The 23,625-nt window shown below is 38.6% G+C and overlaps 1 long non-coding RNA gene, 2 other non-coding genes and 2 pseudogenes across 3 annotated transcripts; 3 read left to right on the forward strand and 2 right to left on the reverse strand.

Moving 5' to 3' along the window:
• Nucleotides 1-288: 288 nt before the first annotated feature.
• Nucleotides 289-361, reverse strand: Trnav-uac (transfer RNA valine (anticodon UAC)). Its single transcript has one exon. It is a non-coding gene; the product is annotated as a tRNA-Val (tRNA).
• A 1,835-nt stretch (nt 362-2,196) lies between these two features.
• LOC134222954 (uncharacterized) lies at nt 2,197-3,015 on the forward strand (annotated as a pseudogene).
• Nucleotides 3,013-3,647, reverse strand: LOC134223832 (uncharacterized). Its single transcript, XR_009982739.1, has 3 exons — nt 3,516-3,647; nt 3,338-3,414; nt 3,013-3,145 (listed from the first exon to the last, which is right to left on the reverse strand). It is a non-coding gene; the product is annotated as an uncharacterized LOC134223832 (long non-coding RNA).
• Nucleotides 3,648-5,626: 1,979 nt separating this feature from the next.
• Nucleotides 5,627-6,445, forward strand: LOC134222955 (uncharacterized; annotated as a pseudogene).
• A 16,775-nt stretch (nt 6,446-23,220) lies between these two features.
• On the forward strand, nt 23,221-23,293 carry Trnav-aac (transfer RNA valine (anticodon AAC)). The gene has a single exon. It is a non-coding gene; the product is annotated as a tRNA-Val (tRNA).
• The last annotated feature ends 332 nt before the right edge of the window (nt 23,294-23,625 follow it).

Genomic DNA, 23,625 nt, shown 5'->3' on the forward strand with positions numbered 1-23,625 from the left:
ATTCAATCTAGACACAAACACATAACCAGTTTCTATTTTCTCGTTCCCGGGGATCTAATGCAATAGTTTGCGGTTTTAATTTTTTGCAATCTCTGCATATGGCCAAAAATATGGCAAAAGCTATGCTTGGAATTAATGCAATATTGCATTAAAATCTTGCACTCTCTGGTTGGGTGTGAGAATAGCGCATTGATTTACACCAAGCATAGAGTATATATTATCTCTTCTATAAAATAACATTAATTTATTACCTGCCTGATTGTAGAGCTATTGTCTTAAAAAAGTTAATGTTTCCGCCCGGGATCGAACCGGGGGCCTTCCGCGTGTAAAGCGGATGTGATAACCACTACACCACGGAAACTCTTAATGTTAGTGACAACATACCTTGAACTGAAAGCTTTACAGTGCTTATTTAGTAACAATCTTTTGTTTTCATCAATTTTCGATGAGGTTACGTGATTCAGATAGTACCTAATAATGCCAAATCAGCAAATGTAACACGGACTGTTTGTTTCAGGAACTGCATACAGACCAGAGCGTTAACGAATAAAGCTTGCAATGAATGATTAAAATTAAATTTGTGATGATTGGTGAATAAAGATTATGATTAATAATAAATCTATTTTTGACAAAGGTTAATGAATTATTGGCAGTGGCTGATTTTCTACTCGCCGCTTCCACATCCAGGCGCTATCGTATATGCGCAAATAGCCAGCATAAGTAACCCGCCAGAAATTTGTATGGCGAAAGACATCTAACGCGAGTTTTCTCAAAATTAGGAACTTTTCATGAAAAACTATTTGGTACCGGTTATGTAGGAAGGTGTCCGCTACTACGCCTACCAAATATTTTTTCGATGAAGGTGCTTAATTTTGAGAAATCGAACCTTAGATGCTTTTCGCCATACTGATTTCAGAAAGATAACTCCTAGTGTGCCGCTGTAATTACGCTCAAAGCAGGCGATTCATTATTACGATTAACGATTAGCTTGGTTTTTGACAATGATTAACGATTATGATTAATGAATAAAACGATTGGAGTATGATCGACGATTACCGATCGTGATTAAGAATTGACACAATATGTGATCGATATGATTTTTTTTTCGAGGGTTAACCAATTGTTGTCCTAATAGACTGTTATCAAGGCTGGGCTCTCCATGCGATACGTACACAATACTACCAAACGACTCAACCAATGTTGCTCACTAGGCCACAGCGGCCTGGGTTCGTATTGTGATCAAACCGATACAATTGCCTTCCCGCAGTCTTGTAGCCGTTTGGTTACAAATTGTGGATTTTTGTTTTGTCATTATGTTGTTGTTTCGGAACCTTCACGTTTCTCGTGCAATAACAGTAGATGCTACCACAGAAACGTTAGGAATTGTACCGCTCTAATTACATGAGGAAGCTACCAAAATCCAACATGGCATCATGATGTGCAAATGTCATGTTGGATGAAACAGAAATGAAAATAGCGGGAAAATATGGAGGGAATTTCTTTTAAAAGAGGAGCCATTGCCCAAATTCGGCCTCTTTAATATCAGGCGTCCGTGTGCTGAAGAAGTGTTTTTTAAAAAGTGCAGTTGATACAGTGTGTGACAACCCCCCCAAGTAATGTGAAAGTTCCCGTGTTGTTAGTTTTTGTTTACCGCGAAAAACCCTTGATTACCCAGTAGTTAGCCGACCCTGGGATTGCCGGAGAGTCTCTTGCATCTTGGTTGTGCTCGCTACTGCATATAGGCGATCTAGTTTCAATTGGCTCCCAGCCAAAAGTCCGCGAACGGTAATCAAGGGTCCGTCGTAGTATACAAAAATCTAACGATTTTGCCGACGGGAGGTGGCAGGGATCCGTGCTTGCACGAATGACATCCACCTTTAATCACTATTCATTTCTTGATGTGGAAAAAGTGTTAACACGAGGTGCTTTCAAAAGAGGTCCTGAACACATCACGGACACATTTGCGATCGATTGTCGTTTTTCCCGATCAAAAATTCGTTGATGTTGGCAAATTTTGTGTTTCGTGAACCGTTTATTGACATTCATTACATATATCATAATTATGCTTTACTGTTTTATGTCCAATCATCAATGACAACATACGCGTACTATTTATTTTAATCTGTTTGTTTTGATTCGTCACTGTGTTTTTTTCGATTTTATTTCGCCCACTTAACCACCACTGATTCTCATACAATGACACGCAAGCGACGAGCAAAGGCTGAAATCAATTATATTGCAATAAATTGGCAGCCGCAGACATATGATGCGGACGAATCGGACCTGGAGGAATCTACTGAGATTCCCTGTCCATTACTATCGACGCATCCTAACTACCCGCTAGAGGAGTTAGAGCTGGACCTCGAAGAGACTCTGCATACCATTCGGGAGCAGAGGACTTCGGGGATAATGATGCCAGCGGATGTCGTAAAAATTAAAAGAATAATTAATTTATTTATGCGTGACATGGACATCATCACAAGCGATGCCAATTCTCGCTATTTACCCCCTAGCGCGACATGCGAATTCAGAGAACCGGAGTCGGAACCAGAAGAAAACTATGAATTGATAATTCCTAGTTCCGATTCCGATGAAAACAATATGTCCTTCAGCGAGTCCGAATCCAATTCGGAAGACCATCTTCAGGTCGATAAGGGAACGACAAGAAGCCCAGTGTCACGCTTTTCTTCTGGATATTTTTCTCCCGATTTCACCAGTAAGTCGATGCTTCCTTCATTCGGCTATCACCGAGACTTACCTGGTAGTGCTTTCCATTCTTCAAAATCGCAATCTTCGAACCCCGAATCCCTATGAAAGCAAACCCGGACATTTAAGATCCGACGGAAAAAGGCTAACAACAATCTTCGAGCGGAACCCACGGCCAAAGAACTGTGCACGAAAATAACTTCGATTTTGGAACCTGTGTCTTCAATGAAAATTGCCTGTTCCGGACGCACACCTGGAACCCACCAAAAAGTCTTTTCTTACAATAAAAAGAAAAACAAATTCAACTAAAAATTCAATAATTTATTTCTCAATCTTTTCTATTTTGTTACCTACGGCAGATTGTCCACTTCTCGGTGCTGTGCGGGATTACTTTTTGCCCCCAGTCACTTGGTGCAATCACCACCGAAAGGATGAACACCTGGAAAGAATTTGAGAAACCAATTTTAATCATTTTATAACACCCAAGGACAATGGAATTGTTAGTCGGTTGAGTTAGTTGTAAAGAGAATCAATTAGCTGTTAGTCTAGTCCTAATGTAGTTTGACCGACGGATGAAAGACTCCGATCAGTCGTTGAAAAAGGCTAGCATGCAATAAAATGATCCACTTACCTGATTTATTACGGGCAGGATCGGAGCGGGAGGCGAGGGGTCAAAACAATTTCCCTCATCTCGCTCCACCTGTGGAGCTGTTGGGAGGGGATCGCCCAATTTGTTTAATTGGCCAAACCAGAAAATTAAATTTCAATCATGACTATGATGGATTTTTAATTGTGTACACTTCACTTACCTGATTGCATCTTGCAGTGACAAGATGGTCATCATGGTTTCGTCCCGGGATCGTTATGGGTTTGCTATTGGCCAATCTTTCATCGGAAAGATTGTTGCCAAATAGCACAACAACCCTGGTTGAATGAAGTCATTCACCTAAAAAAAACACGAACACATACGAGGATCAGTCTTCGATATGTTTATATAAAACGTACGTACTACTTACCGATTAATTCACAAAAAAGGCACTTTTCACTTTAAACAATTTCTTTGTCACTGCACAGCATAACGTAAACATAAATAAACAATAGATATGCTGTGTCAGATTCAGTTGACAGATTTATGACGTTTTGGCAAATTGTCATTCACTGACAGTTTGCCCGCCGGCGAATCAATCCTGCCAGGGGGTTTGGCCGAGCACATCGAATGTGATCGAATGTGGTGTACACGGTTAGAAAAAAGTACCTAATTTTAGGTACTTTTTTTCTCTTGCATCTCCCTCCCTCTTCCCTTTGTTGTCATAAAATGAAGAGTAAAACCACTCAACAAGGGCATTAAAGTGTGGGAACCCAACGTTGCGTAATCTCATGTTTACAAAAGTTGAGTGAAATTTACCTAGCTTTTGGTTAGTTTCTATTTAAAATTAAGTATATTTTACTTAATATTAGGGGAATTTCACTTAATTTCAAGAGAAAATAACCTAATTTTGGGTTCCCACACTGAACCCCCGATTTGAGTGAAAAGTACCTAATATTAGATACTTTTTTCTAACCGTGTATATATTGTAAATAGGGTTGTAAAATTGTTTTTCGTTGCGCAACATGTGAATATTGTAAATAATGTTGTCTACCCATAATACGGGATATTTTAATGATTTTAATTTGTTTATTGTATATTTTGCATGTTTTAATTGATTTCATTTTTGTATTTTAATTTGTATATATTGGTGCACGTACGTTATTGTTATTTTATTATATTTATTATTTAAATTTTAATTTGTTGTAAAGCTGTATTATGATATCGCGCGATATATGTAGAGTACTCTAGTAAATTTTAAATTGTTGTTTTGTAAATATTGTAATAGTTTTTAATTGTTTTACATCCACGAACCGATGACGGCCGAAGATGACTTGAGAGAGTGAATCGAAAAAATGCAAAACCTCTTCGTGCTTTCGTATTTTTCATCAGGGTGGTGGATAGTGTAACCGTTTGGTTACAAATTGTGGGTTTATGTTTTGTCATTATGTTGTTGTTTCGGAACCTTCACGTTTCTTGTGCAATAACAGTAGATGCTACCACAGAAACGTTAGGAATTGTACCGCTGTAATTACATGAGGAAGCTACCAAAATCCAACATGGCATCATGATGTGCAAATGTCATGTTGGATGAAACAGAAATGAAAATAGCGGGAAAATATGGAGGGAATTTCTTTTAAAAGAGGAGCCATTGCCCAAATTCGGCCTCTTTAATATCAGGCGTCCGTGTGCTGAAGAAGTGTTTTTTAAAAAGTGCAGTTGATACAGTGTGTGACAACCCCCCCAAGTAATGTGAAAGTTCCCGTGTTGTTAGTTTTTGTTTACCGCGAAAAACCCTTGATTACCCAGTAGTTAGCCGACCCTGGGATTGCCGGAGAGTCTCTTGCATCTTGGTTGTGCTCGCTACTGCATATAGGCGATCTAGTTTCAATTGGCTCCCAGCCAAAAGTCCGCGAACGGTAATCAAGGGTCCGTCGTAGTATACAAAAATCTAACGATTTTGCCGACGGGAGGTGGCAGGGATCCGTGCTTGCACGAATGACATCCACCTTTAATCACTATTCATTCCTTGATGTGGAAAAAGTGTTAACACGAGGCTTTTGCCTTCAAAAGAGGTCCTGAACACATCACGGACACATTTGCGATCGATTGTCGTTTTTCCCGATCAAAAATTCGTTGATGTTGGCAAATTTTGTGTTTCGTGAACCGTTTATTGACATTCATTACATATATCATAATTATGCTTTACTGTTTTATGTCCAATCATCAATGACAACATACGCGTACTATTTATTTTAATCTGTTTGTTTTGATTCGTCACTGTGTTTTTTTCGATTTTATTTCGCCCACTTAACCACCACTGATTCTCATACAATGACACGCAAGCGACGAGCAAAGGCTGAAATCAATTATATTGCAATAAATTGGCAGCCGCAGACATATGATGCGGACGAATCGGACCTGGAGGAATCTACTGAGATTCCCTGTCCATTACTATCGACGCATCCTAACTACCCGCTAGAGGAGTTAGAGCTGGACCTCGAAGAGACTCTGCATACCATTCGGGAGCAGAGGACTTCGGGGATAATGATGCCAGCGGATGTCGTAAAAATTAAAAGAATAATTAATTTATTTATGCGTGACATGGACATCATCACAAGCGATGCCAATTCTCGCTATTTACCCCCTAGCGCGACATGCGAATTCAGAGAACCGGAGTCGGAACCAGAAGAAAACTATGAATTGATAATTCCTAGTTCCGATTCCGATGAAAACAATATGTCCTTCAGCGAGTCCGAATCCAATTCGGAAGACCATCTTCAGGTCGATAAGGGAACGACAAGAAGCCCAGTGTCACGCTTTTCTTCTGGATATTTTTCTCCCGATTTCACCAGTAAGTCGATGCTTCCTTCATTCGGCTATCACCGAGACTTACCTGGTAGTGCTTTCCATTCTTCAAAATCGCAATCTTCGAACCCCGAATCCCTATGAAAGCAAACCCGGACATTTAAGATCCGACGGAAAAAGGCTAACAACAATCTTCGAGCGGAACCCACGGCCAAAGAACTGTGCACGAAAATAACTTCGATTTTGGAACCTGTGTCTTCAATGAAAATTGCCTGTTCCGGACGCACACCTGGAACCCACCAAAAAGTCTTTTCTTACAATAAAAAGAAAAACAAATTCAACTAAAAATTCAATAATTTATTTCTCAATCTTTTCTATTTTGTTACCTACGGCAGATTGTCCACTTCTCGGTGCTGTGCGGGATTACTTTTTGCCCCCAGTCACTTGGTGCAATCACCACCGAAAGGATGAACACCTGGAAAGAATTTGAGAAACCAATTTTAATCATTTTATAACACCCAAGGACAATGGAATTGTTAGTCGGTTGAGTTAGTTGTAAAGAGAATCAATTAGCTGTTAGTCTAGTCCTAATGTAGTTTGACCGACGGATGAAAGACTCCGATCAGTCGTTGACAAAGGCTAGCATGAAATAAACTGATCCACTTACCTAAACTATTACGGGCAGGATCGGAGCGGGAGGCGAGGGGTCAAAACAATTTCCCTCATCTCGCTCCACCTGTGGAGCTGTTGGGAGGGGATCGCCCAATTTGTTTAATTGGCCAAACTAGAAAATTAAATTTCAATCATGACTATGATGGATTTTTAATTGTGTACACTTCACTTACCTGATTGCATCTTGCAGTGACAAGATGGTCATCATGGTTTCGTCCCGGGATCGTTATGGGTTTGCTATTGGCCAATCTTTCATCGGAAAGATTGTTGCCAAATAGCACAACAACCCTGGTTGAATGAAGTCATTCACCTAAAAAAAACACGAACACATACGAGGATCAGTCTTCGATATGTTTATATAAAACGTACGTACTACTTACCGATTAATTCACAAAAAAGGCACTTTTCACTTTAAACAATTTCTTTGTCACTGCACAGCATAACGTAAACATAAATAAACAATAGATATGCTGTGTCAGATTCAGTTGACAGATTTATGACGTTTTGGCAAATTGTCATTCACTGACAGTTTGCCCGCCGGCGAATCAATCCTGCCAGGGGGTTTGGCCGAGCACATCGAATGTGATCGAATGTGGTGTACACGGTTAGAAAAAAGTACCTAATTTTAGGTACTTTTTTTCTCTTGCATCTCCCTCCCTCTTCCCTTTGTTGTCACAAAATGAAGAGTAAAACCAATCAACAAGGGCATTAAAGTGTGGGAACCCAACGTTGGGTAATCTCATATTTACAAAAGTTGAGTGAAATTTACCTAGCTTTTGGTTAGTTTCTATTGAAATTTAAGTATATTTTACTTAATATTAGGTGAATTTTACTTAATTTCAAGCAAAATTACCTAATTTTGGGTTCCCACACTGAACCCCCGATTTGAGTGAAAAGTACCTAATATTAGATACTTTTTCTAACCGTGTATATATTGTAAATAGGGTTGTAAAATTGTTTTTCGTTGCGCAACATGTGAATATTGTAAATAATGTTGTCTACCCATAATACGGGATATTTTAATGATTTTAATTTGTTTATTGTATATTTTGCATGTTTTAATTGATTTCATTTTTGTATTTTAATTTGTATATATTGGTGCACGTACGTTATTGTTATTTTATTATATTTATTATTTAAATTTTAATTTGTTGTAAAGCTGTATTATGATATCGCGCGATATATGTAGAGTACTCTAGTAAATTTTAAATTGTTGTTTTGTAAATATTGTAATAGTTTTTAATTGTTTTACATCCACGAACCGATGACGGCCGAAGATGACTTGAGAGAGTGAATCGAAAAAAAAATGCAAAACCTCTTCGTGCTTTCGTATTTTTTCATCGGGGTGGTGGATAGTGTAACCGTTTGGTTACAAATTGTGGATTTTTGTTTTGTCATTATGTTGTTGTTTCGGAACCTTCACGTTTCTTGTGCAATAACAGTAGATGCTACCACAGAAACGTTAGGAATTGTACCGCTGTAATTACATGAGGAAGCTACCAAAATCCAACATGGCATCATGATGTGCAAATGTCATGTTGGATGAAACAGAAATGAAAATAGCGGGAAAATATGGAGGGAATTTCTTTTAAAAGAGGAGCCATTGCCCAAATTCGGCCTCTTTAATATCAGGCGTCCGTGTGCTGAAGAAGTGTTTTTTAAAAAGTGCAGTTGATACAGTGTGTGACAACCCCCCCCCCCTTCCTAGCAGGAGCTAGATTTTATTATTGGGGAAACCTGTTCAAGTAATTCGACGCTGTGCACTGGAAAACCCGGTTTTAATACCAATTGGTTCTTTAGGACCTCTTTTGTTTCTTCCTCTACCTTTCGTGGTAGATACCGTTCAGCACACGGCTCGGCCCGCGAAGCCGTCAGGCTTCCGCGCCTAAACAGCAAAGGATTTTATCGTCCATCATCGGACGAATCCTCAGGCCGTGGGCCTTAATCGTAAAGGAGGATTTCCCCTCTCGGCCGTCCAAGGTGGCTAAGCCACGGTCGGCCGATCGCGCCTACGAGGGAAGACGCCTGCCCACCATCGTCCAGCAACGCCCGCTGGTCCCGTCGGACGACGATCGTCCGCATAGCCGCTCGCATCACTATTCCGGCGAGATTTCTGGCTGCACAGCTGGACAGGAGTCGCTGTGCCGGCTATTCCGGCCCCAACAACCGAAGCAGCAGCGGTATGTACCGGTACCAACATTAGAATAGGTCACACTATTACACAGAACAACACGCACACGCCACAATTAGGAAAAATAAAATATGTGCAAGTAATGTGAAAGTTCCCGTGTTGTTAGTTCTTGTTTACCGCGAAAAACCCTTGATTACCCAGTAGTTAGCCGACCCTGGGATTGCCGGAGAGTCTCTTGCATCTTGGTTGTGCTCGCTACTGCATATAGGCGATCTAGTTTCAGTCTGTCAGCTATAAACCGGACAAAAAATGGAAGCTCTGGACGTAAATACGTAGATATGCTTTCCGAATAGTTAACATGTAAAGTTTAATGATCAGATCCTTGGATATTTGCCACAAGCGGGAAAACAGGCAATAACAAAAATAAATAAAAGATTGTAAACTATTAAGTTTTACGTAAAACAAATTAAAACAAGGCACGTTACATTTTTTAGTGAAGTGTCCTAATCGGAAAACGCATACAAGTGAAAAAAATGGCCCTTTTGTCCCCAGGGGGGTCTTGAAAAAAAAAAGGAAATTTCGTTCGCTAATCACGCCACAAAACTAACACAGGAGATTCAAAATAGTTTATACCAATGGGTATATATATATCTTTGTCTCAACGAATTATAACTGAAAATCCCTCTTCCACTCGAAACTTATGATCTGTTCGTAAAAAAACTGTTCTCAAATTGACATTTCATTTTTTTATTAGTCAAACTCATCTGGGGTGTTACTAGGTGGCAAATATAACCACTGCATGGGAAATAACTGGAAATAATAAGTAGAGCTCTTGTTCATAAACAGAAAAACATATAAGGGGAAGTACACAAATTACGTAAGCATTTTTTCGGGAAAAATATATTAAGCTCGTTTAGTGGAATGTATTAAACCGTCTAAGACGAATTAAGTACTGTCCATTTAATTCCACCAGTTAATTTTCGTTATCTTTGCAGATACGTATTTCGACCACAACTGTGTGGTCGTCTTCAGTGTCTTGTACTTGTCTTGTACGAGTCAAGTACAAGACACTGAAGACGACCACACAGTTGTGGTCGAAATACGTATCTGCAAAGATAACGAAAATTAACTGGTGGAATTAAATGGACAGTACTTAATTCGTCTTAGACGGTTTATTTTTTCGGGGTTTTTCAACCCCCCCTCCCCATCATGTAAGATTTCTCCCATACAAATTATTTTTTATTTATATGAAGCGTAAGAAACTGGCAGAGCCCCCCTCCCCCCCTAAGTGCTTACGTAATTAGTGTACGACCCCTAATTTGTTGGTGGCAACATAGTTGCCACTGCCTTATGAAGAATTAAAAGTTTAGATAAGTACCGTTCCGATTGCATCGTGGACATGACAACCAAGCAGCCATCATATGTCATCTGCGGAAACGCGCACACCTCGACCAATCGACCGAGCCCCAAGCGGACCGAATTCATTGCTCGTCGAAAAAATGCCAGCCAGTTAAAGCAGCAAAAGACGGGATAGTACGACCTTCAGGCGCGGCACTACATGGTGCTGCATTCGGACTCGCCTACCTTCTACTCATCACGTGGTACTGGATCCACTCTCAACATCGTTCTCACCAACATGTCAGACGATTGCTCCATACTCCGTGCTATCACAGAGTTATCCTCCGATCACCTGCCGGTGGTGTTTGAAATAGACCGAACCATTGAGCAGAAGCATCTATCTCGACGTCGTAACTATCACCGCGCAAACGGGCCGCTCTTTCAGCGGTTCGTGGAAGATCGAGTGGACGAGAATTCTGCACTTGAGTCTACGGAAGACATCGACCGAGTGCTCCATGCCCTCTCTGAGAATATCGGCGAAGCAGAACAACGTTTCATTCCCACAACCTTAACAACATTCAAGTTTACTAAGCGAATAATTTCCCTTAGAAATAATACTGTCGCTTGAAAAATCCTTTATAAAAAGCTCAACAAAATCATTGCCATTCGTATAACCAAAATTAGAAAAAGGCAATTTGGCAAAGACCTTAGGAACCTTCTTAATTACTCTAGGCCCTGGCGTTTGACAAAGATACTCAAAAACGAGCTAAAACCCACCCATTATATTTCCTCATTCAACAAAGCATTTCCCATTTCCCAATACCTTATAGCGACTCATAATTTGGGTCGCGATATTATCAATCCGATGGAAGCATCAGTGTTCGAAAGTGTCTTCCAACTTTCTACTACGCCTAGTGAGCTACCAGATGAACACAGAATCACTCTGCATGATCTGGTGAACTCAATCCAGTCCACCAAAAACATGAAAGCCCCGAGATTCGACGGCGTCTTCAACACCCTCCTGATAAACGTTTTCAACCGCTGGCTGGAGCTCGGCTACTTTCCAACTGCCTGGAAGCGTTCCAAAGTAGTGCCTTTAATGTAGCCGGGAAAAGATCCGACTTTTCCGTCAAGCTATCGACCGATCAGTCTGCTCTCTTCGATCAGGAAGCTGTATGAGAAATTGATCTATGCCAGACTCCTTGAACGCACAAACTTGAACAAAATCCTTCTGAAAGAGCAATTCGGCTTCCGCAGAGGGCATTCGACGGTGGATCAACTAAAACGGGTATCAAAAATGGTCAACCTGGCAAAGTGGGTCTCGAAAACTACGGTCATAGCGCTACTGGACATTGAAAAGGCGTTTGATAACTCATCCATTTTGGATTTCCTTCTTACCTGTTGAAAGCAATCTCAAATTATCTCGACAGTAGGACCTCACATGTCTGCATTGGCAATACACTTTCGGATCCGTATGCGGTTAACGCAGGAGTCCCCCAGGGTAGCATCCTGGGACCACTATTATACAACTTGTATACTTCCGACATTCCACCTCTTCCAGAAGGTGGTTCTCTATCGCTATTTGCTGACGACTCGGCAATCAGCTACAAAGGACGTCTAATTCGCACGTTTGTATCAAAGCTCCAGAAGGGTTTGGATACCTACATAAAGTACCTCAGCGATTGGAAAATCTGTGTGAATGCGGCCAAAACGCAAACCATTGTTTTCCCACACCGTAACACTGACCGATTCAAACCTGCGTCGAAGATAAGGATCTCAAACACAGAAATTGACTGGTCATCCGAAGCACGTTACCTCGGCCTGGGCCCTGTAGGATAATCAGACTAATAATATTAGCTACAAGTTACAAGTCAAAAAATTACAAGTAGGGGAAGAGGCCCCAAAACGCCTTCCGCAACGAGGCAAAATGACTTTAGACTTTCGGGTATTCACTTATATTTACTATGTTTGAGAAAGCCTTAACAAAACTAGACCTAAAATGATGTAGGTTGGGCAAAAAAAGTGTTAAAATAATAGATAGGAATGTAGGAAAAACTGAAATTCTATAAGAAAATTATTTTGAGCTTTTTAGTGGAATGTCTTCACTTGTCATAAGACGAGTTTATACAATCCCATTGAATTCCACCACTTAATTGTATCTTGACAGATACGTATTTCGACCTCAACAGTGAGGCCGTCTTCAGTGTCTCGTACTTGACTCGACTCGAAGCAAATCGGATGAGGGCAAGTACAAAAAAGTGTGTCTCACATATCGTCTCTAAGGGCCGATGCCCACATATCGTCTTTTCAACTCAGCGTTAAAAAGACGTAGGTGTGCATCGAGAAAAATCGATAACGCAGCGTCGGTCGCAACGCCGCTGCATATCTGCATTATTTGACCATCTTAGCCTAAGATCCTATATCCATACATAAATAAACGAAAAAACAGCTTGCGATTCAGTCTCAATTTCCACAAAAAATAAATTGGATAGGAAAAATGGAAAAATATTTTTAAAAAATCCGCCGCAGATGGTTTTTGGCATCACGCCGCCGACACTTTTTCATCAGCGGACTGCAGCTACAATTTAGAAAAATGTTTTCTGAATTTCTTGTGGATATTCAGAAAAAATCAAGCAAAGAAATTTCCTGTAAAAACTTTGACATTACTTCATCCCAAGCAACACAATTTGTTCCATATGATATAATATGGCGTTTGTACGACAAACGCACAAGTATTGTGTCTTAATGTTCGAGACTTTCATTCGTACTTCTGTACGACTGAAAAAGCGCAGAAGGTGGAGCGTATGAAACATAAATTTAATTCAGTCTCAAAATATGTTTCAAGAAACAAACTGAAACATGTATGTAGTGCAAAAAAAAATCATTTATGGCTATTAGGAGATTCGAACTCAAATCCACGAAGTTTTGGCCGCGAACATGTTGCACTATACCAAATTTGCTTACACAAATGTCGTTATTAAAAACTAATAACTATTCGAGGATATAAATGTTAAAATTCAAAAGTAAATAACTCCAATAGTATCTGTTTGCCTCTATGTCTTTACTGTAGAAGAATCTGAGATTTGTCGTACACAGATAACTAAGCTTTGCTATTCTTCAGTTACACCTATCCATAGTTAACATTGTAACGACGAAACTAATAATTAAATTTGTACCGAAATGTTTCAAAATAGGTAGCGCAAGCCATCTGATGTAAACAGTTATGTTTTAAAATGGTTTTCAAAATGCATTACAAAAACATTTTGTCACAGCTCCCTAATACAAGTTCATTTTAATAAAAATGCTACAGAACTTGTTTGTGCATACCGGGGAAAGACTAACATATTACTTAAAACAAACTTCTTGTGGCTCAATTACAACAAGTCTGGAAAAGATCTAGTTCGCTACAAATAAGTAATGTTAAATTGACTGTCCAGACAACTTTGTGACATATTTGTTTTGTCATACACTTTTACGACTAGTTTTAGACTAATATCATATACGCTTAATCAAAGTTATGTTTTCGGTGCTACTTGGGATACAATCCTGATAAAGTGCTGGCATTTAGAATTTTTTTTGAACAATTCTCTCTGAAAAATGTTGCTTGGAAATTTTGCTACAAATTGATAATGAAAAAAAAAACAAAACATCTCCAGTGTTAATTCTGAAATTTTTTCCTTAAAACTCCATGTGAATTCTGTCTGAAAATTTAAAACAGTCCCGTGGGAAAAACATATAATTTTCGGTGGAAAAACATTCTAATGAATTTCTTCCATAAGTTCTTCTGAATCTTCACCAGAAATTCTTCTTCATTTACAAAAGAAGTTTTTCGAACATTTTAAGGAGTGCACTTCAAAATGTTCAGTCTCCAGTTAGCCTTGCGAGCAAAGGCGAGCCGGAGATGACGAGTTCGATTCTCGTTCCTGTCTAGGATGTTTTCGGGTGGGAAACATTCTCGACACCCTATAGGTATAGTGTATCCATCGTACTTGCTACACAAGATATATAATCGTGCAATGGTTGGCATATAAAAGCTTTCAATTTATAACTGAGGAAATGCTAAAAGAATATACTAAGTTGAAAAGCAGACCAACTTTCAGTTGGAATATGAAGCCAATGCCACGTGAAACACTTTGATATTTCCGTTGATTTATTTTTTCAATTTTGGAATTTTGAAATGAAAAATTTTCGGAATACTTTTTTACGCTCTTTGTGAGTTCTATCACATTTTTTTAATTTTCCAAGTATTTTTTATTCGAGCCGTTATTTAGAATTTCCATGGAAGAGTCTATGGATTATCTTCAAAAAATTCTTTGGATTTTCAAAGAATAAATCTTTAGAATTCTCAAGGTTCATGTTTTTTGAATTTGAACCAGAAATCGTTTCAAAATTTCATCGGGAATTCATTCTTCTCCGGGATGTCATTTTGATTTGTTTGTAGGTTCAGCTAAACATTGCTTTAAATCTTTACCATGCAAAGATGCACAGGAAATGATTAAGAAGGTTTAAGGAATTTTCACATCAGAAAATCTTTAAAATTTTGATTCATTTTTTTAAGGAATTCCTACTGGAAATGCTTCAAAAGTACAACCTTTACAAGTACTACAAAAGTACAATTTTTTCGTTATTTCGACTTGTAAAAACATCGGAATTTCCTCGGGAAATTCATTATTAGTGATTCAGATGAACTTTTTTCGATTTTCTACTGGAAAATCTTAGGAATTTCCATCGGAAATATTTTGGCATATTCCGAATAATTTCTTTTGGAAATTAATTAAAAACTGCTGAAAATTTCTAAGAATTTCTTTTGGAAAACGAAAAAAAAATCCATTGGAAGTTTCCTTTGAAGTTGCATTAAAGTTGTCCAGGATTTAAAAAAAAATCTTTAGAGATCCTGTAAAGAAGTGAGCTGGATTTTTTTTTATAATTTATACTGGAAATTCTTCGGAATTTGATGTGTATTGGAATTTTCATTGTAAATATGCATTTCGGATCCTTCTACGGATTCTTCTAGTTCTTCAAAATTTCTACCTAACATTTTTCGGAACTCTTCCACAGAATTTCGGAAAAAAAATGTCGTTGAAATTCTAAAGATTTTCCAGGGAGACTCCGAAGAATTTCTTATCAATATTCCGAAGGGTTTCCCTTGCAACTCCAGAATAATTATTCTTGAAAATTAAGATCTTGGAATTTAAAATTAATCCAAGCAATAAATGTAGGCAATAATTTAGGCTTAAGAAGCCTAGTTTTTATGATATTGAATAATTATCTTAATTGATCGAAAAAATTAATAATGCACCTAAATGAAATGAAGCTTGCATTTAAAAAATCAATATGAAATTCTAAATAAAATGCTTTTAAAATTTAAAAAAGGGTCTTAAAACTAATGAGATTCCTGCGATATGAAAAAAAAGTGGCAGTGTTCCAGAAAAAACTCTCCAATTCCTAAAACAATCCAGGTTAAAAAATAGTGTTATAATAACGATTGAAATTGAATTCCAAAACAAATCTCAACCCTTTCAGGAATGATGGGTCATATATGCTAGGCCACCATTTTCTTTAGTAAAATTGTTCATCTAGATATTGGCTTTACAGAAAAATATGGGAGCTCAAATTTGACTGACCATGAAAACTCAGATATCCGAAACCTTGGGAAGATTTCGATTCTAAGAGCGTGTAAATAAAGTTTAAATGTTTGAATCATTCTGAACAGATGGGTGGTCAGATAAGATGGGTCATCCTGAACGTTAAGCCAGTGATTAATATTCATGAATACGAGATGCTCAAGGTACTTCAAAATGCTCTCAAGTTCAGCCCACGAATCTACCAGATCAATCAAGACATTTGCAATGTTCTCATCATTGGTATATACCCAATCCGATGAAATAAGCATGATCCTAATTTAACATGAGATCCAAGAGACAAGGTACCCTAAATTATCTTAAGTCAACAGCAAGTTGCACAATGACTATGAGGTTTGTTCGCAAACTGTTTTTGTAGGGCCTTAGAAGCACTGGGTTCACGGACTTGAGTAGTTCAAACATGACTTCCAGGACGTTTTGTATAACCTAAAAAGGCTGTAGTAGCTTGTATAAATAATAATTGAAGTCATATCAACCCAATGGACCTACTGGGATATTATATCATACATCATTCATAAGCTCCAACTCCGAACTCCAAAATAATAATTGGTCTACAATACATCCATTCCTCTATGAGTCGCTTATGAAAGGACCATTGATTGAAGCATATTCGAGATGTGGATTAGAAGTACCTTGGAAAATTATTCCATCACCATCAGAGTGACCGAGAAAATATTTTTAGTATGGCATCATTGGCTTCCACGAGTCGACAATAAATTAAAATTTCAATGAAGAATTAGAAATTTTGAGAGATGAGCCAGCTCTGGATTGAAAATCTCTTTAGTAGAGAAAAAATAGAAATTTTCCATAATAAAATAGGAAATTGCCAATAAAGAACAATAATACACACAACAATAATAAATTAGCACTTGTAAAAGCAAAAATTGCAATTATGAAATAAGAATTTTCCATAAACAAATCAAAATGTTCAACGAAAAAATACAAAATTTTCATGAATAAATCAATATTAGCAATGAACAATTTAAAAAAAATAATTTTATAATTATTTATTTCTAATATTGATGATTCTGAAAACAATACTGAAATTTCTACAGGAATGCTACTCAAAAGAAACAACAGTAGGAGGTTTTATTTGCATCTCTAAGATTACATATTAACTTTGTGATTCTCTGATAAACTTTTTGTTGTAGAAGTTCAGTTCAGATGCTTCGCTGAGGTTAATATCTTAAGAATTTCCAGTAGCTCCAGAGCTATGAAAGGTCCCAAATACTCTAAGGAATCTATAGGGATATTCAGTGATGAACTTTATAGTAATTAAAAAAAAACACTAATAAAACAATTTAAAAAAAATTAAGAAATATAGGGATATTTTGGAAAATGTCTAAACCATTATAAATTTTTCCCGAAATTTTTATAAGATATTCGCGAGTCCACATTTTTTTGTATCCTCCTGATGCATTGAAGGTGTGCGAGTTCTAGATATCCCAATACCTGATACACATTACAACATGATAACATAATCAAAATTTTCGACTTCATGAAAATTTATAATTTCCATGCTGGGTTTAGTTTAATTTTGAATCAATTGAAATTGTCCATCTTCAAAATTGATCGGATTAACCATATGTTTTAGTTACATAAGGTTTTTTTAAATTTTTGTACTTGGAAAAACCACGTGGTCATAGGGGGGGGGGAGGGGGGTCTGCCAAATGACCACGATAAGCCACATGGGGGGAGGGGGGGTTGAAAATCTTCAAAAATATGACCACGTGGTTTCTGGATGGCCCCTTACTCAAGACAATCAAATTCTGTTATATTTGACTTGCTGCAACCAAATTTGTCGGCCTTGTGCTGCTAAAAGTCGACCATTTGATATACCACGCGCCTCCACCCGCTGTCCATTTATACGAACATACGTGAAGCTGTAGGACCTAAGTCGTTCATTTGTCAATAATTGGCAGCTAGCCGGCGTTTTGCCCCTAGAAGTTTTCCGACAACAAATTTTTATATAATTAAATGTTATCGAATTTATCGGAACGTTCTGCAATTTTAAAATCAGCTTGTTATGTTCATTAACTGTTGCATGACGTAAGAATGTCTATGATACCGTTACAGTTGAGTTGAGCTCGGCATTTTTTCTTAGTTTTAAAAAGTGGACTTGTTTAGCCCCAAACAGCCGCATGGCTAAAATAGTCGTGGAGGTTTTTGTGTTACCGCCGCCATCGGACAAACACGAGCTGCACTCCAATTGTCCGCAAACGAGTCAATTACAACAATGGTTACAACAGATTGCAGCGTCGCGTCGTCGCAACGTCTCGTGTGCCGTGTACTCGAACAGCCGTTCTGTTCTGTTTGGTTTCCTCACCCTTGAGAATGTGGGCAAATATTGGGTTATTTGCGAAAGATTATGCCACGGGATGGCGGTAATTTTCATCTGTGTTAAATGTGCAATTTCAAACCTATATCACGCGAGTGTCAACAGTTCAGCGCGTGCGGCTAGTTCCAAGGTTGGTAGGGTGTACTTTTGTAGCTAGTGTTCAGACAGTTCAATTATATCAACAATTATCGTCTCGTCTCAAATCAACGAGATTGGCTTCCTGATTGTATGATGTATTGCACTAAACTGAGAGAAGTGATGGTCAAAAACCACACCTAATAAATATAATGAAGATAAAAAATCAACGAGATTGGCCTACTAACCTAAGAGTAGCAAGTTTAAAGTTTTTGAAACCCGTAATTTTAATTTTTGACAATATCAACATATTGTAAATGTTAGATGCTTATGTAGCTTCATTTCATACACAACACTTCTAAGTTGAACACAGTTGGTTTACGAAATGGAAAAAAATGCTTGTTTTCCTTTGGACAATGTTCACTCATTCAGTAAATTAATCTGCAATTTGGTAGATTGTTTTTACTACTGTCACTCTTTTCATTTTTTCTAAACCTCCATACCCCAAAATATGCCCTAGTTCCTCTCCCACTTCGACGGACAATGTCCAAACAAATTCGCTGGACAAACAAACGCTGCTTTCGGACGGACAGTGAAATGTAAACAAGTGGAGTAATAAAATATATTTTAGCTCGCTCGAATGAACCACATCAGAGCTGTAGTGAATTGTATACGCAAGTGTTTATATTTATATATGTACGTTAGATGCCATGTCGGTACATAAATAAAACGATCATCAACCGAGACCGTCGCATGCATCCCACGTCCCACCCGTTAAATAATCTGAAAGTTTGCCTTAGCTTTGGCAGACATGTTGACTCTGATGCTGAGTTGATTTGACTCTTGATGCAATTTTTAAATATAGCACAAATTGCAACTGCAAGCAATATTTTACTGCATCAAAGAACGGAAGGACAAACGTTTCCTCTTGGACTGCCCTCTCCCACCCCGTGCATCCGTGAACTGTCCCATAAAAGTCGAATTAACTGTTTTGTTTTTATTTGGATGCTTGTTGTTCTGTATGGCATTTCTGCGCTCGTGTAGCGCTGATGCAAGCAGATCAAATTATTTAAATTTCACACATTTGTTCTCGCAATAAAGCGAATGAAAACAGCCATCATCACGAAGCACGATACGCGTTTTCTCGGGGCAAGGGCCATATGCCAAAAAACTGTTTGGGGTAAATATTTACCCCAATCAAGGATGTGGAGCGTTTTACGATGAGGTCTGCCAGCTTGTAGTTAATCCGTGCCAAGTCGGCCGACCCAAGTATGCTGGTTTATATTTAGCCGGGATGATTTTGATGGCGAGGTCAATCACCAGGAACTCCTCTCTCATTATTGGCTGATGCATCGAAGGCAAATTGTAATCAACTTATACATACATGAAGTTTGAAAAACAAAACAAAAAATAATAATCTATTTCTCCGTTTACTACATTGGAACTACACAACTACATTATTTTGCCATCTGAAAGTGTTCACCTGCAAGCCGAGATGCCTCTTTACACCAAATTATCATTTCTTCATCCAGCAATTGAATTTGCTAAATCATTCTTTTGCTGATTCTGATTTTCTGTGAAGCAGCTAACAAGTTTACTGAACCCCAATCAACAATTATGTTTTTACTGTAAATCAGTAATCCGCGTGGCAGTTCATTGAGCGAACAATTCTTTCCCTAAAAAGTTGAAACCATGTAAAATCGATTACTGGATACTTAACAGCAATCCAGTATTTGATGATATGATACCCATCAAATAATTGAACGGGAACATCAACTTTGATACTAATGATGGCAGTCAATGGTCCTTTTGCCAGGAAAAAAATAGATCAGTATGTTTTGCATTGTTTACTAATGTGAAAAATGAGATAAAGATGGGAGATGTGAGAAGTGAGAAGTGTACCAGGCGAATTTGACGTCATTGCTTGGATTGCAATCGTGGCGTCATGCTCGTTTAGCTACACTAGTTGAGAGTTCGTTTGGCTACCCTCGTCTTCGCCTCAGCTCGTCTATAGAACCTACAGTGTCTATAATCTAGATTTGGGTACAATATTTAGACCACTACCCGGGATGTGGGTGGTCGTCGAGTAACTCGATAATATTATTGAGTTCGCAAGCGAAAGGCAGAACATCATTAATGAACTGAAACAGAACCTGCTGGTGTTCGAGTCATAATACAAGAACAGAACGCTTTTATCAGCCACCCGGGAGAAGCGAGAAGGCCGACAAAGGTGCCACAACTGAGGCCTTCTCCTTCCTTGGAACATCAACTATGGCATTGATTTCGCCCTGACGGCCAACGAGGAAAATGTTGCGCCTAACCAAAAACGGCTCAGGCAGTAAACCGGAGAAGGTGCTCAGAGCGAAGTCAAGTAGTAGGCGACAGTAGGCCAAACGTCGTCTTGACGGAGCAGATCGGGATGTAGTGATGCCTGAAGGGCGTTGACCCGAGAAGGCGACTTCTCGGCCAAAAGAAGCGAAAGGCACCAATCAAACGCTAGTCGCCGGGCCGCAAGAGGGTACCTGCCGGCCAGTGTCATCGGCACAAGGGACGAAAATCCCTGGCAGCTGGTCAGTAGCTCAAAGCGGAAGTCGAGCGCATCTCTATACCCGCAAAGAAAGTTAAGAACAGAGTAGAGGCCTTGCTGCTCAAAACCGATAAGTACAGGGGTTAGACAAAAAGGTTGAGATAGGCAAAATTTTGTCAAAGTTCAAGTCAGCATAACTTTGTGTAGAATCTTCCGATTTTGATAAAATTGGGACCATAAGACGCAGAAATTCTTCTAGTATACTATCCCCATGCAAAACCTCAGATAGGTCCTTGGCCACCGGAGATGTTCCGGGTTTTCTGAGGGTATGTTAAAAACGCATTTTTTCTTTTGCTTGTCATTTTATGTGACGTTTACTGCCATCATGTTTTATGCTTTCCCCAGAAACTAGAACTAATATGCTGATCAATGCTGGCTGCAGGTTTAAAATCCATTAGGTATACGCAGAGATACGGCCATTTTCGTGAAAACGGTGCGGAATTGGCCATACACCCTGAATAAATGTCACTTTCGCAGAACATCCGGAACCTGTTACAAATTGGCCAGAGAGTCTTACAGTCCTTAAAACGTATATTTAATAAAGAATCTATATGGTTCCAGATGGTGCAAAAACCGGCACAATGTTTGCTTAGTTCTTATTCATACAATTCTGAACTTCTTGTGCAGTATTTTATTTGAAAATAGCATTTCACTAAAGTTTTCAAATTATATTTGTATACGAATTTGACAAGCTGAGGTGTTGTCACACGAATATTCTCAAAAGTCGAGATACGGCTACTCAATAGCGTTGAACCGAAAAATATCTGCCTGACAGGGTGGAAACAAAGACGAAAAGACTCGACCGCAGAAAGAACGGAAGCAAAACCTCTGCAAGAGCTGCGAAAAGCGCACATTAGTTGAAAATATTGCATTAAGATAAGCGTGAAGGAAAATCACTGCCAGAACTGAACTAAATAAAAAGGAAAAAAACTTCCTGAACTAGAATCGCAAATGAAATAGTGACGACGACGAAACAACCACAACTGTCGAGGAAAAATCATCCCCATTGTATGCACGCTGGTGTGTTTGTGGAAATTCTATCGTTATCGCGATTTGTTATTTTCGAGAAGCTGCTTCTTCTGGTCTGGTCTCATCTTTTTGCCCCATTGACTGGCGATGAACGCTACCGACACGGGGTAGGGTAACCATATGAACAGTGTTGTGCTTAATCATTATCAGACGATCATGATTGCAATTTTCATGTGAAAACTTCTCACGTGAAAACAGTAGGCGAGTTGTCACCGGCGACAACTTCTCAAATTTTGTACTCAAACGATAATAAACACAGAATTTTCATTCAATCATTAATCTTCACTAATAATAGCTAATTGGTAACAGTCCCGTTATATCTTCTATTTGGCGTTATAGCTTCATGCTAGTGATGAAAAAGAATTCAAAATGTAACGGTAAATGCTTCAAATCAAGATACGATTTTCGAACGATTCCTAATCGCTGGCGAGTTTTAATCACTTGATAATTTAAAAGTAAAATCGCGGGTGAGTTTGATCATTCTCGATTTTTCGAAAATTTGATTTTTCCCAACCCTGCATATGAATAATTAGTTTTGCAAAGAACCTGAAAATAAAACAATAAAATTGATGAACGCATTCAAAACAATTCTTTTGCAATATTCCAAAAGATGAGTTGCGTTTAAGTCCACTACTCTAAAGTTCTTGAGATAGTTTAGGTACATACACACTAAAGAGGTGTCAGAATACAAATAAAGTTGTGGAGTCAAATTAAATAGATTTGCTAAGTTTGCAAACATTTTGCGCTATAATAATTTCAACAAGCTAGTTTACTGACAACTCTGGTCACTGTACTACTGGCTGCTACTGCCGCTTTATTCGTGCCACTTTTTTGTGGTTTTCCGTTCCCCTCTGCCCTCATCAATCCTCCGCAGCTCCGATAGCATAAATCATAATTTTATGAATGAATGAAAACATAATTCAAATTTATTGGGCTCCACTGAGGAGCAATCGCATCTCGCGCTCGCGAAAAGATGAGCAACCTGGCAGCTCAGCCAGCCCAGCCCTCCATAAATGGCAGAGGCGGGGGATTATGCTGACTTTACTGCAGCGCACCGTTCAAACACACTGACTGCTGCTGTGTAGTGAATTGTTCCCGCAGTGGTGTTTTGCAGCAGCGCACTGAATGTTATGTGCAATAAAAAGGATGCTGTATTCTTCTTTCGACGTCGGATACAAACGACTGTTATGAATTTTTCAAATGTCCCGGAAAACTGCTTGAATGTAACACAGGCGGTTGCTATTTGTTTAATTCAAAATTACTCAGCGGTTTTGAAGCTTTTAGTAGATAATGGCACCATATTTCAGCGTTTCCGTGGTGTAGTGGTTATCACATCCGCCTAACACGCGGAAGGCCCCCGGTTCGATCCCGGGCGGAAACAATAACTTTTTAGTCACGATGGTGAACAACGTTGTTATTTCCGAAAAATTATGACTTTTCTTGTATTTTGTAAACTTCAAAAACTAGTCAAAACAATCATCATAAATTGAGTTAGTTCGTGAATAAATCACGATGCATATGTACGTTGCTATGTTTATTCAACGCCGTAGTAGGTACGCAGTGATCCAAATGAAGTGATGCATTTGTGTGTAGCATTTGAGATTTCCATAGCGTACTGTCAGCAGACATTAAGACGGCATCTATGGTTAAGGTTAACTTGCATAAATAACATATGAAACGATAAAAGAGTATTATCGATCGGCTAATGTGAAA

This window comes from Armigeres subalbatus, chromosome 3 (genome assembly GCF_024139115.2).
Source record: "Armigeres subalbatus isolate Guangzhou_Male chromosome 3, GZ_Asu_2, whole genome shotgun sequence".
Classification (NCBI taxonomy): Eukaryota; Metazoa; Arthropoda; class Insecta; order Diptera; family Culicidae; genus Armigeres; species Armigeres subalbatus.